Below are 14,114 nucleotides of genomic sequence, written 5' to 3' on the forward strand. Positions count from 1 at the left end.
TGCAAGGAACTAGCTGATGAAAGCTATGCAGGTGATTGCAAGCATCATCTTACTTAAACTATGTCCTTAGTATCAAGGCAGCTTTAAGTAACAAGCCGCCTCACAGCATTTCCCATTAGAAGCTTTGCTGAGAGAGGTGACATAATCTTCCACAAGGATGGAGAACAACACAGCCTGGAAAATGTTAGTGCCCAATCAGATGGAATTGTGCAGTGACCAATTAGGGGGCAGCTTACATGTTAAGTTTAGGAGCTGGGTATTACTGGGTGATCAGCAGCAGCATCCCTGCCTACAGCCCTGCTGCTGCTATGGAAGTAGTGCCAGCCCTGCACTGATTTACGGCTCTGCTGAAAAGGGCTTTTCTAGCAGCATCAGCAACAAGTCCGGTAAGTCTGCTGTTTCCTCCTGCTGCGATTACAGGGCAATGATAAACTCTTCACTCTCTGCTGATAAAGGTGTACAACAGCAGCAGCAGCAGATAGAGCCAACCTGCCATCTGTGCATTAACCCCTGACAGCCTGACATACAGCAGAGGACAGCCATGACACTTCTTTCTGAAAGCTGGATGATTTATGAGCTCCCCAAAAAACTCTAAAAGAGGTTATTCTGTATTTATAAACGGTTCATACCAATTATTATTAAGGTATTGTTTGCATCATATTGTGTGGAATAATCTCTGCTATGAAGATCAGTTTGTGATGAATTGTTATGAGATTGTTCTGGTTGCATGGATTCAAACCTGGAGAAAGTGTTCTCTGTGTGCAGGTGGGTCTTGTTGCATCATACATTCCCTTATATATTTAAGCCTGTACTTCTCAGAGTTCTGTGTAAAGAAGATCAGGGAGGCAGTGATTTGTTGACTAACTAGAACTCTTTACAGACAGTCTAATCCATGGAACTACAGTACTTTGTTTTTCATTCTAATTATGTTCCTGTTTGTTCATTAGAGTAACCTGTATATATTCCCCTCATATACTGCAGCAGGGTTCCGGTATGAATGGTCGACCATGTTATGGTCGGCATTCATTAGGTCGACCACTATTGGTCGACATTGACATGGACACATGGTCGACACATGAAAATGGTCGACACATGAAAAGGTCGACGTGAGTTTTTTAACTTTTTTTGTGTCGTTTTTTGCGTAAAGTGACTGGGAACCCCAATTAGTGCACCGCGTCCCCTCGCATGGCTCACTTTGCTCGCTATGCTTCGGGCATGGTGCCTTTGCTCCGCTACCGCTTCGCTCGGCACAGATTACCGTTCCAATCGTAGTCCACGTGGATCGTAAAGTATGGAAAAGTTCCCCAAAAGAATAAAAAGTAAAAAAACTCATGTCGACCTTTTCATGTGTCGACCTTTCATGTGTCGACCATTTTCATGTGTCCACCATGTGTCCATGTCGACCATGTCAATGTCGACCAATAGTGGTCGACCTAATGACTGTCGACCACAACATGGTCGACCATCTGAACGGATACCCTGCAGCAGAGGGGTGTGAGTCTGTATCTTGTGGAAATTAGTTAGAATGGGTGGCATCATCTTGTGGGTCTTGAAAGTGGCGGGATGAGATGAAATTTAGGCAAATGGTTTATTTTTTATTATTTAACTTTCTGCAGCAGGGTACGTTGTGTTCCACAGGGAAACATCGGGGTGGATCTTGATCCAGAGGCAGCAACAGGCTAAAGCTTTAGGCTGTCCCAGGATGCATTGGAGTCACCTCTATAAATCCTGCCTCTTGGCACTGGAGCTTAGGTTCGAGATGGTGCCTGCAGCAGCAGGTCACTTAACAGGGGGGCTGCACTGGGCAGCCCTGAAAAGTTTTCTAAGAAGACTTCAAGGGCTGCAGCACTGATATGTCAATGTGACATTCTGTGCTGCGGCTCCATCACTTCCCAGGCGGTGTCGCATACTCCCGCGGCCTGTTATCGGGTACTTGCAGGCAGGGACGCTCCGGCTACAGGCGCACGGTCGCAGACTCTCTCCTGGTTCGCGTGGCTGCTACGGGGAGGAGGCAATATGGTCCCCCAGATGGGACCCGCCATTAAATTGCGTTCCTGTCGCAGTCTAGGGAGACGGACCGCGACGCTGGCGTGGGCACTGTCACCGAGCAGGGACCCCACTAGACCGCCAGGGCATAGGAGTGAAGGTAGGTTATACTAACTATAAGACTCTGTAGTACCGGCGGTGAGGATCAGCATAGGGGAGCCGGCGCTTGACCTGTAGCCCCTCCCCCGGAACAGGGCGACATCTACTGCAGATTTTCCCGCCCTGGAGCTCCCTCACACTCTCCCTTACTCCCTGACTGAGACCCTAGGTGCCATCATCTAAACATAGCTGCGGCTGGTCTTTGGGACTGCAGGGAAAGGTTTCCCTTGTAAAGCCGCCTGTATACAGCGCTGTGATGTTACAAACACTTGAGTATTCTACATGTCATACAGACAGCGTTAGTTAAGAAAGAGTGTACCTATTACATGATATATTGTACGAGTATTCTGAAATACACCTCCGGTCTAGGACTGCGTTGTGTTTTATCTATCTATCTATCTATCTATCTATCTATCTATCTATCTATCTATCTATCTATCTATCTATCTATCTATCTATCTATCTATATATATATATATATATACAGGTTGAGTATCCCATATCCAAATATCCTAAATACGGAATATTCCGAAATACGGACTTTTTGAGTGAGAGTGAGATAGTGAAACTTTTGTTTTTTGATGGCTCAATGTACACAAACTTTGTTTAATACACACAGTTATTAAAATATTGTATTAAATGACCTTCAGGCTGTGTGTATAAGGTGTATATGAAACATAAATGAATTGTGTGAATGTACACACACTTTGTTTAATGCACAAAGTTATAAAAAATACTGGCTAAAATTACCTTCAGGCTGTGTGTATAAGGTGTATATAAAACATAAATGCATTCTGTGCTTAGATTTAGGTCCCATCGCCATGATATATCATTATGGGATGCAATTATTCCAAAATACGGATAAATCCGATATCCAAAATATCTCTGGTCCCAAGCATTTTGGATAAGGGATACTCAACCTGTATATATATCTGTACATATACTATTCCAGTGCAGTTTTATTGTCATAATTTTTATCTGCATTGCCTATTACTGTCTGTGCCTGTATCTGCTGTGTAGTTTCACTTTCAGTGTTTCCTAGATATATCTATTTATATTTTCTCTGACGTCCTAAGTGGATGCTGGGACTCCGTAAGGACCATGGGGAATAGCGGCTCCGCAGGAGACTGGGCACAACTATAAAGAAAGCTTTAGGTCTAACTGGTGTGCACTGGCTCCTCCCACTATGACCCTCCTCCAGACTTCAGTTAGAATCTTGTGCCCGGCTGAGCTGGATGCACACTAGGGGCTCTCCTGAGCTCCTATAAAGAAAGTATATTTTAGGTTTTTTATTTTACAGTGAGATCTGCTGGCAACAGACTCACTGCAGCGAGGGACTAAGGGGAGAAGAAGCGAACCTACCTAACAGGTGGTAGTTTGGGCTACTTAGGCTACTGGACACCATTAGCTCCAGAGGGATCGACCGCAGGACCCGACCTTGGTGTTCGTTCCCGAAGCCGCGCCGCCATCCCCCTTACAGAGCCAGAAGCATGAAGAGGTCCGGAAAATCGGCGGCAGAAGACTTCGGTCTTCACCAAGGTAGCGCACAGCACTGCAGCTGTGCGCCATTGCTCCTCATGTACACCTCACACTCCGGTCACTGATGGGTGCAGGGCGCTGGGGGGGGCGCCCTGAGGGCAATATATGACACCTTGGCTGGCAAATCTACATCATATATAGTCCTAGAGGCTATATAGATGTAAAAATACCCCTGCCAGTATTCCAGAAAAAAGCGGGAGAAGTCCGCCGGAAAAGGGTCGGGGCCATCTCCCTCAGCACACTGGCGCCATTTTTCCCTCACAGCTCCGCTGGAAGGAAGCTCCCTGGCTCTCCCCTGCAGTGTGAACACTACAGAAGGGTAAAAAAGAGAGGGGGGGCACTAAATTTAGGCGCAGGATATATATATATATATATATATATATATATATTAATATATAAAAAGCAGCTATAAGGGAAAACACTTATTTATAGTGGGATCCCTGTGTGATATAGCGCTCTGGTGTGTGCTGGCATACTCTCTCTCTGTCTCCCCAAAGGGCTTTGTGGGGTCCTGTCCTCTGTCAGAGCATTCCCTGTGTGTTTGCGGTGTGTCGGCACGGCTGTGTCGACATGTTTGATGAGGAGGCTTATGTGGAGGCGGAGCAGATGCCTGTAAATGTGATGTCACCCCCTGCGGGGTCGACACCTGAGTGGATGGTGCTGTGGAAGGAATTACGCGACAGTGTCGACTCCTTGCATAAAAGGTTTGACGACATACCTAATGTGGGACAGCCGGCTTCTCAGCCTGTGCCTGCCCAGGCGTCTCAAAAGCCATCAGGGGCTCTAAAACGCCCGCTACCTCAGATGGCAGACACAGATGTCGACACGGATACTGACTCCAGTGTCGACGACGATGAGACTAATGTAACTTCCAGTAGGGCCACACGTTACATGATTGAGGCAATGAAAAATGTGTTGCACATTTCTGATGTTACCCCCGGTACCACAAAAAAGGGTATTATGTTTGGAGAGAAAAAACTACCAGTAGCTTTTCCTCCATCTGAGGAGTTAAATGAAGTGTGTGAAGAAGCGTGGGCTTCCCCTGATAAGAAGCTGGTAATTTCTAAGAGGTTACTAATGGCGTACCCGTTCCCGCCAGAGGATAGGTCACGTTGGGAAACATCCCCTAGGGTGGATAAAGCGCTCACACGCTTGTCAAAGAAGGTGGCACTACCGTCTCCGGATACGGCCACCCTGAAGGAATCTGCTGATAGAAAGCAGGAGGCTATCCTGAAATCTATATATACACACACAGGTGTTATACTGAGACCAGATATTGCTTCAGCCTGGATGTGCAGTGCTGCAGCTGCATGGTCAGATTCCCTGTCAGAAAATATAGATACCCTAGACAGGGACACTATATTGCTAACCGTAGAGCATATAAAAGACGCACTTTTATACATGAGGGATGCACAGAGGGATATTTGCCGGCTGGCATCCAAAATTAGTGCAATGTCCATTTCTGCCAGGAGAGGGTTATGGACTCGGCAGTGGACAGGAGATGCAGATTCCAAAAGACACATGGAAGTTCTGCCTTATAAGGGTGAGGAGTTGTTCGGGGATGGTCTCTCGGACCTCGTTTCCACAGCAACGGCTGGGAAGTCTACATTTTTACCCCATGTTCCCTCACAGCCAAAGAAAGCACCGTATTATCAGGTACAGTCCTTTTGGCCCAATAGGGGCAAGCGGGTTAAAGGCGCGTCCTTTCTGCCCAGAGGCAGAGGTAGGGGAAAAAAGCTGCAACATACAGCCAGTTCCCAGGAGCAAAAGTCCTCCCCCGCTTCCTCTAAGTCCACAGCATGACGCTGGGGCTCCACAGGCGGAGCCAGGTACGGTGGGGGCCCGTCTCAAATATTTCAGCAATCAGTGGGCTCGCTCACAGGTGGATCCCTGGATTTTTCAGATAGTATCTCAGGGGTACAAGCTGGAATTCGAGACGTCTCCCCCCCGCCGTTTCCTCAAATCTGCCTTGCCAACCACTCCCTCAGGCAGGGAGGCAGTGTTACAGGCAATTCACAAGCTGTATTCACAACAGGTGATAGTAAAGGTACCCCTACTTCAACAAGGACGGGGTTACTATTCCACAATGTTTGTGGTACCGAAACCGGACGGTTCGGTGAGACCCATTTTAAATTTGAAATCCTTGAACACATATATAAAAAAATTCAAGTTCAAGATGGAATCGCTCAGGGCGGTTATTGCAAGCCTGGACGAGGGGGATTACATGGTATCACTGGACATCAAGGATGCTTACCTGCATGTCCCCATTTACCATCCTCACCAGGAGTACCTCAGATTTGTGGTACAGGATTGTCATTACCAATTCCAGACGTTGCCGTTCGGTCTATCCACGGCTCCGAGGGTCTTTACCAAGGTAATGGCCGAAATGATGATACTCCTTCGAAAGAAGGGAGTTTTAATTATCCCGTACTTGGACGATCTCCTGATAAAGGCGAGGTCCAGAGAGCAGTTGTTGGTCGGGGTAGCACTATCTCAGGAAGTGCTACAACAGCACGGCTGGATTCTAAACATTCCAAAGTCGCAGCTGGCCCCTACGACACGTCTACTGTTCCTGGGGATGGTTCTGGACACAGAACAGAAAAAAGTGTTTCTCCCGGAGGAGAAGGCCAAGGAGCTGTCATCTCTAGTCAGAGGCCTCCTAAAACCAAAACAGGTGTCGGTGCATCACTGCACGCGGATCCTGGGAAAGATGGTAGCTTCCTACGAAGCAATTCCATTCGGCAGGTTCCATGCAAGAACCTTTCAGTGGGACCTGTTGGACAAGTGGTCCGGATCGCATCTTCAGATGCATCGGCTGATAACCCTGTCTCCAAGGACAAGGGTGTCTCTGCTGTGGTGGCTGCAGAGGGCTCATCTTCAGGAGGGCCGCAGATTCGGCATACAGGACTGGGTCCTGGTGACCACGGATGCCAGCCTTCGAGGCTGGGGGGCAGTCACACAGGGAAGAAACTTCCAAGGACTATGGTCAAGTCAGGAGACTTCCCTGCACATAAATATTCTGGAACTAAGGGCCATTTACAATGCCCTAAGTCAGGCAAAACCCCTGCTTCAAAACCAGCCGGTACTGATCCAGTCAGACAACATCACGGCGGTCGCCCATGTAAACCGACAGGGCGGCACGAGAAGCAGGACGGTGATGGCAGAAGCCACGAGGATTCTCCGATGGGCGGAAAATCACGTGTTAGCACTGTCAGCAGTGTTCATTCCGGGAGTGGACAACTGGGAAGCTGACTTCCTCAGCAGGCACGACCTCCACCCGGGAGAGTGGGGACTTCATCCAGAAGTCTTCCAACTGATTGTAAACCGTTGGGAAAGGCCACAGGTGGACATGATGGCGTCCCGCCTAAACAAAAAGCTAGAAAAGTATTGCGCCAGGTCAAGAGACCCGCAGGCGATAGCTGTGGACGCTCTAGTGTCACCGTGGGTGTACCGGTCGGTTTATGTGTTCCCTCCTCTTCCTCTCATACCAAAGGTACTGAGGATAATACGGAGAAGAGGAGTAAGAACTATACTCATTGTTCCGGATTGGCCAAGAAGAGCTTGGTACCCGGAACTTCAAGAAATTATCTCAGAGGACCCATGGCCTCTACCGCTCAGACAAGACCTGCTGCAGCAGGGGCCCTGTCTGTTCCAAGACTTACCGCAGCTGCGTTTGACGGCATGGCGGTTGAACACCGGATCCTGAAGGAAAAGGGCGTTCCGGAGGAAGTCATTCCTACGCTGATTAAAGCTAGGAAAGAAGTAACTGCAAACCATTATCACCGCATATGGCGAAAATATGTTGCGTGGTGTGAGGCCAGGAAGGCCCCAACAGAGGAATTTCAGCTGGGCCGTTTTCTGCACTTCCTACAGTCAGGGGTGACTATGGGCCTTAAATTGGGTTCCATTAAGGTCCAGATTTCGGCTCTATCGATTTTCTTCCAGAGAGAACTGGCTTCACTACCTGAAGTTCAGACTTTTGTTAAGGGAGTGCTGCATATTCAGCCCCCTTTTGTGCCTCCAGTGGCACCTTGGGATCTCAACGTGGTGTTGGATTTCCTAAAGTCACATTGGTTTGAGCCACTGAAAACCGTGGATTTGAAATATCTCACGTGGAAAGTGGTCATGTTGTTGGCCTTGGCTTCGGCCAGGCGTGTATCAGAATTGGCGGCTTTGTCATGTAAAAGCCCTTATCTGATTTTCCATATGGATAGGGCAGAATTGAGGACTCGTCCCCAGTTTCTCCCTAAAGTGGTATCAGCTTTTCATCTGAACCAACCTATCGTGGTGCCTGCGGCTACAAGAGACTTGGAGGCTTCCAAGTTGTTGGACATAGTCAGGGCCCTGAAAATATATGTTTCCAGGACAGCTGGAGTCAGAAAGACTGACTCGCTATTTATCCTGTATGCGCCCAACAAGTTGGGTGCACCTGCTTCAAAGCAGACTATTGCTCGCTGGATCTGTAGTACGATTCAGCTTGCACATTCTGCGGCTGGACTGCCGCATCCTAAATCAGTGAAAGCCCATTCCACGAGGAAAGTGGGCTCTTCTTGGGCGGCTGCCCGAGGGGTCTCGGCTCTTCAACTTTGCCGAGCAGCTACTTGGTCGGGGTCAAACACGTTTGCTAAATTCTACAAGTTTGACACCCTGGCTGAGGAGGACCTAGAGTTTGCCCATTCGGTGCTGCAGAGTCATCCGCACTCTCCCGCCCGTTTGGGAGCTTTGGTATAATCCCCATGGTCCTTACGGAGTCCCAGCATCCACTTAGGACGTCAGAGAAAATAAGAATTTACTCACCGGTAATTCTATTTCTCGTAGTCCGTAGTGGATGCTGGGCGCCCATCCCAAGTGCAGATTGTCTGCAATACTTGTATAATGGCCCTCATTCCGAGTTGTTCGCTCGGTAAAAATCTTCGCATCGCAGCGATTTTCAGCTTAGTGCGCATGCGCAATGTCCGCACTGCGACTGCGCCAAGTAAATTTGCTATGAAGTTAGGATTTTTACTCATGGCTTTTTCTTCGCTCAGGCGATCGTAGTGTGATTGACAGGAAATGGGTGTTTCTGGGCGGAAACAGGCCGTTTTATGGGCGTGTTGGAAAAAACGCTACCGTTTCCGGAAAAAACGCAGGAGTGGCCGGAGAAACGGAGGAGTGTCTGGGCGAACGCTGGGTGTGTTTGTGACGTCAAACCAGGAACGACAAGCACTGAACTGATCGCAGATGCCGAGTAAGTCTGAAGCTACTCAGAAATTGCTACGAGGTGTGTAATCGCAATATTGCGAATACATCGTTCGCAATTTTAAGATGCTAAGATTCACTCCCAGTAGGCGGAGGCTTAGCGTGAGCAACTCTGCTAAAATCGCCTTGCGAGCGAACAACTCGGAATGAGGGCCTTAGTTATTGCTTAACTAAAGGGTTATTGTTGAGCTATCTGTTGAGAGGCTCAGTTGTTATCATACTGTTAACTGGGTATTGTATCACGAGTTATACGGTGTGATTGGTGTGGCTGGTATGAGTCTTACCCGGGATTCAAAATCCTTCCTTATTGTGTCAGCTCTTCCGGGCACAGTATCCTAACTGAAGTCTGGAGGAGGGTCATAGTGGGAGGAGCCAGTGCACACCAGTTAGACCTAAAGCTTTCTTTATAGTTGTGCCCAGTCTCCTGCGGAGCCGCTATTCCCCATGGTCCTTACGGAGTCCCAGCATCCACTACAGACTACGAGAAATAGAATTACCGGTGAGTAAATTCTTATTTATTTATATATTTATATAAGATATATTTCTCTTACGTCCTAGAGGATGCTGGGGTCCACATTAGTACCATGGGGTATAGACGGGTCAACCAGGAGCCATTGGCACTTTAAGAGTTTGAGAGTGTGGGCTGGCTCCTCCCTCTATGCCCCTCCTACCAGACTCAGTTTAGAAAATGTGCCCGGAGGAGCCGGTCACAGCTAGGGGAGCTCTACAGAGTTTCTCTGGTAAAGTTTAGTTTTGAGTTTATTATTTTACAGGGAGGCTGCTGGCAACAGCCTCCCTGCTTCGTGGGACTAAGGGGGAAAGTAGTGTCCGCCCTGCCGGGTCTGAGCCACTATCTCCGCTGACAGGACACTGAGTTCCCTGCCACAGAGGATCGCTCACCCCGGCAGCATGCTGCCACCCCCTTACAGAGCCAGAAGTTCGGTGGCGAGTCAGTCACCGGCTTCCGTAGCAAGCGGGGGGCAGGTGTGAAGATGGCGGCAACAGGGTATGGAGTGCAGTACTAACTGCGCTCCGGGGCTCAGCGATACATAGTGCGGTGCTGTAAAGGGCGCCCTAAGCCAGCGCCTACACCCTACACTGACCTCTTAAGCCTGTCAGGGTCCCGGGATCGCTGCCAGCATGAATCCTCAGGCCGGTATAATCTCATGAAGAGTGGAAAGACAGCACCATTAAGGGGCAGCGCTTCTCCTCAGAGCGGACCCAGCGGCGTTCAGCGTAATTTTCCAGCCTGCAGAAACACTGTCAGTTACGTGCAGTCCCTCCAGAGCAACTCCAGCTATCTCTTACGGTACCAGTGGTTGTAGAAGGGGGAAGACTGTGTAAAGATTGTGTAACGGTAACCTATTAAGGTGCACAGTCAGCGCTGGTTGGGGGTCTCCCTATACCTTGAAAGCGCTGTGTGTGGGTTGGCTCCAACCTCTGTGTCTCTCTTGCCATTCTTGGGTGTGAAACTCTGTCTAGCCTACCCTGTGTGTGTGTGTGGAGTGTTTGGGGTCTCCAGTTAGCTATGTCCAGGAACTCTGTGTCATATGCTGCAGAGGATATGTCCTCTCAGGATGATCTCATTCCATGTAATCAGGATTGCACTGTTTTAGCACAGATACCAGCAAGAGAGCCTGAATGGTTATCATCTATCAACTAGGGTTGCACAGAATGAATCTGCAACTCAGGTTTTACAGAACTCTTTGGCAGTTTGGTCCGGTTCTGTTACCTCAGGGCCCCCTTCTGTAGGTTCCCACAAACGTGCTCTTGCCCAGATTATGCAAGATGACACGGATACCGATTCTGACGCGGCAGATGGTGATGGGGATGTGCTCATGGGAGCCGCATCTCTTGCTAAAGGGGTGCAGTTGATGATAGAGGCTACCAGGGATGTGTTGAATATTGCTGATACAACACCTGAGCAGGTTGAGGAGGCTTACTTCACTGACAATAAGAAAGCCTCGCTAACCTTCCCTGCATCTAAAGAATTAAGTCTATTTTTGAAAAAGCTTGGGAAAACCCGGATAAAAAATTCCAAATCCCTAGAAGGGTTCCGGTTACTTTCCCCTTCCCTGAGGAGGATAGGAAAAAGTGGGAAACCCACCCATAGTGGACGCGTCTGTATCCAGACTCTCGAAAAAGGTGGTTTTACCTGTCCCAGGATCTACCGCCTTAAAGGAGTCGGCTGATCGCAAAATTGATACTACGCTTAAATCCATATACACGGCTTCAGGGGTGATACTATGTCCTACTGTTGCCTGTGCATGGATTTCCAAAGCTATAGTAAAGTGGTCAGGCACATTACTTGAGGATTTGGGTACAATAGATAAAAGTGACAAATTGTTTTTACGTAACATTCAGGATTCTGCAGGTTTTATGGTGGAATCCATGAAAGACCTGGGTCCAATGGCTGCAGGAATATCTTCCATGTCGGTCTCAGCTCGTCGAGGTTTGTGGCTGCGCCAGTGGTCTGCCAACGTGGAATCCAGGAGAGGTGTGGAGACCCTACCCTACACAGGTCAGGCTCTCTTTGGGGAAGCGTTGGATGCGTGGATCTCCACGGCTACAGCGGGTAAGTCATCTTTTCTTCCCTCAGCGGCACCTGCTACGAAGAGCCCAGGAGTCAGTTCATCAGTGCATTCGCCTTCTGGAGAAGATGGTGGCCTCTTACGAGGCTCTGCAGTACGGGAGGTTTCATGCTTGGTCCTTCCAACTGGATCTCCTGGACAAGTGGTCAGGATCCCATCTACACATGCACCAGAGAATACGTCTGTCGCCAAAGGCCAGGATTTCACTCCTCTGGTCGCTGCAATTACCTCACCTTCTGGAGGGCTGCAGGTTCGGGATTCAGGACTGGGTCCTTCTAACCATGGATGCAAGTCTCCGGGGCTGGGTCGCAGTCACTCAAGGGGAAACCTTCCAAGGAAGGTGGTCAAGTCTGGAAGCCGGCCTGCCGATAAACATTCTGGAACTAAGAGCCGTCAACAACGGTCTTCTCCAAGCGGCCCATCTTCTGAGAAATCGGGCCATTCAAGTGCAGTCGGACATTGTAACGACAGTGGCTTACATAAACAGACAGGGCGGAACGAAGAGCAAAGCTGCAATGTCAGAGGTAACAAGAATCATCCTCTGGGCAGTAAAGCACGCGTTTGCGCTGTCAGCGATCTTCATTTCGGGAGTAGACAACTGGGAAGCGGACTTCCTCAGCAGACACGACCTCCACCCAGGAGAATGGGGTCTCCATCCGGAGGTGTTCAAGGAGGTAACAGATCTTTGGGGCGTACCGCAGATCGACATGATGGCCTCTCATCTCAACAAGAAGCTTCGGCTGTATTGTTCCAGGTCGAGGGACCCACAAACAGTGGCGGTGGACGCCATAGTGACTCCGTGGGTGTTCCAGTCGGTGTACGTGTTTCCTCCACTTCCACTCATTCCAAGAGTAAGCAAACTCATAAGGAGAACAAGAGTTCAGGCAATCCTCATTGCTCTAGACTGGCCAAGAAGGCAGAGGCCTCTTCCTCTTCAGGAGGACCTGCTGCAGCAGGGGCCGTTCGCCCAAGACTTACCACGGCTATGTTTGACGGCATGGAGGTTGAACGCCAGATACTAGCTCGAAAAGGACATTCTGAACAAGGTTATTCCTACCCTGATACAGGCTAGGAAAGGAGTAACGTCAAAACATTACCATCGTATTTGGAAAAAATATGTATCTTGGTGTGAGTCCAAGAAATTTCCTGCGGTGGAGTTTCAACTGGGAAGGTTTCCCCTCTTCCTGCAAGCAGGTGTGGATATGGGCCTGAGGTTAGGATCCATAAATGTCCAGATTTCGGCCCTATCCATTTTCTTCCAGAAACATTTGGCTGCCCTCCCTGAGGTTCAGACTTTTTTGAAGGGAGTTCTGCACATCCAACCTCCCTTCGTGCCGCCTACGGCGCCCTGGGATCGCACCATGGTTTTGCAGTTCCCCCAGTCGGACTGGTTTGAACCTCTACAGGAGGTTGAGGTCAAGTTTCTCACGTGGAAGGCTGTCACTTTGTTAGCCAAGGCTTGTGCTAGACGTGTGTCGGAGTTGGGGGCTTTGTCATGTAAAAGCCCATACACGTCAGCAGTTTCTTCCGAAGGTAGTATCGGCATTTCATATCAACCAACCTATTGTGGTGCCAGTTGCGACTGACTCCTCAATTTCATCGAATGTCCTTGGATGTTGTAAGGGCTCTAAAGATCTATGTGAGGAGGACTGCTCGTCACAGAAAGTCGGACTCTCTGTTTTTCCTGTATGATCCCAATAAAATTGGGTGTCCTGGGGGGCGTGGCTTAGCTGTGTGAGGGGATAGAAGTGCTGGGCCCGAGCTCCTGCGTGAAACCCAAGAAATCACCCATTACAGCCTCCTCACCTGTTACATGAGCCCCATCGTTTGGCCACTATAGCTCCCCTGCACTGGGTGAGTGGGTCTGCGGAGCTGGCGGGTACCCCCTGTGCCCGTGTGGGTTGCGGCCTATCTACCTAGATGAAGCCGGGGACTCGCGCAGGGCGCTGACCCCAACCGGAAGTGATGCGGCGGGACCTTGCTACCACCACTGGACAGCAACGAGCCGGCTCCTGCCTCTCTAGACGCTTCCCCCCACTTGCCTGGGACCTTACCGCCGGGTGCGGCGACCCCACTACCCGTCGCGGCGCCCGCCGCGTGGATCCGTGCGGCGGGAGAGTGCGCGGCTGCACCCTTGGCGCCGGGCGCTGTCATCTGCCTCCGCGCTTCGGTGAGTTACCGTGCGGGGGGTGCTGTCACTACCAGGACAATCACCGCTACCACCAACGCACCGGACCGGAGACCAGATACACACAATAATCAGGCACAGGAGGTGAGGCTGACGGCGCCATCTTGCACACTGGCAAACGGCCTGACAAAAAGCATGCAAAGAAATCTCTTGCTACACAGTGCATTTTGGTCCCTGCTCTCCAGGCTTTCCAGGCTTAATAGTCTCCCAGCATACCCTACGTTCCTTTAAGATATTATTTTATTCTCCCACCTCGTGGTAGCTGTTATACTAATCTACAAGGGACTTTGAGAGTTCACTGGCGAGGCCCTTATTTCTGGCGGGCGCACCTAACGACCCGGCTGTTCCCTCTGAGAGTTATCTCTCCGGACATTCCTAATAGCCCTGTCCCAACGGCTCTCCCTGGACCAGTG

The 14,114-nt window shown here is 49.7% G+C and overlaps 1 protein-coding gene across 1 annotated transcript in view; it reads left to right on the forward strand.

Annotated features, from left to right (window-relative positions):
• Positions 1–267: 267 nt before the first annotated feature.
• The window catches only part of ZNF365 (zinc finger protein 365), a 175,405-nt gene continuing 161,558 nt past the window's right edge, over positions 268–14,114 (forward strand). The window contains exon 1 of the mRNA XM_063961817.1: positions 268–386. The gene's annotated coding sequence lies outside the window, so the exon portion shown is untranslated. The remainder of the gene's footprint in view (positions 387–14,114) is intronic.

The sequence above is a fragment of the Pseudophryne corroboree genome, chromosome 3, assembly GCF_028390025.1.
Source record: "Pseudophryne corroboree isolate aPseCor3 chromosome 3, aPseCor3.hap2, whole genome shotgun sequence".
Classification (NCBI taxonomy): Eukaryota; Metazoa; Chordata; class Amphibia; order Anura; family Myobatrachidae; genus Pseudophryne; species Pseudophryne corroboree.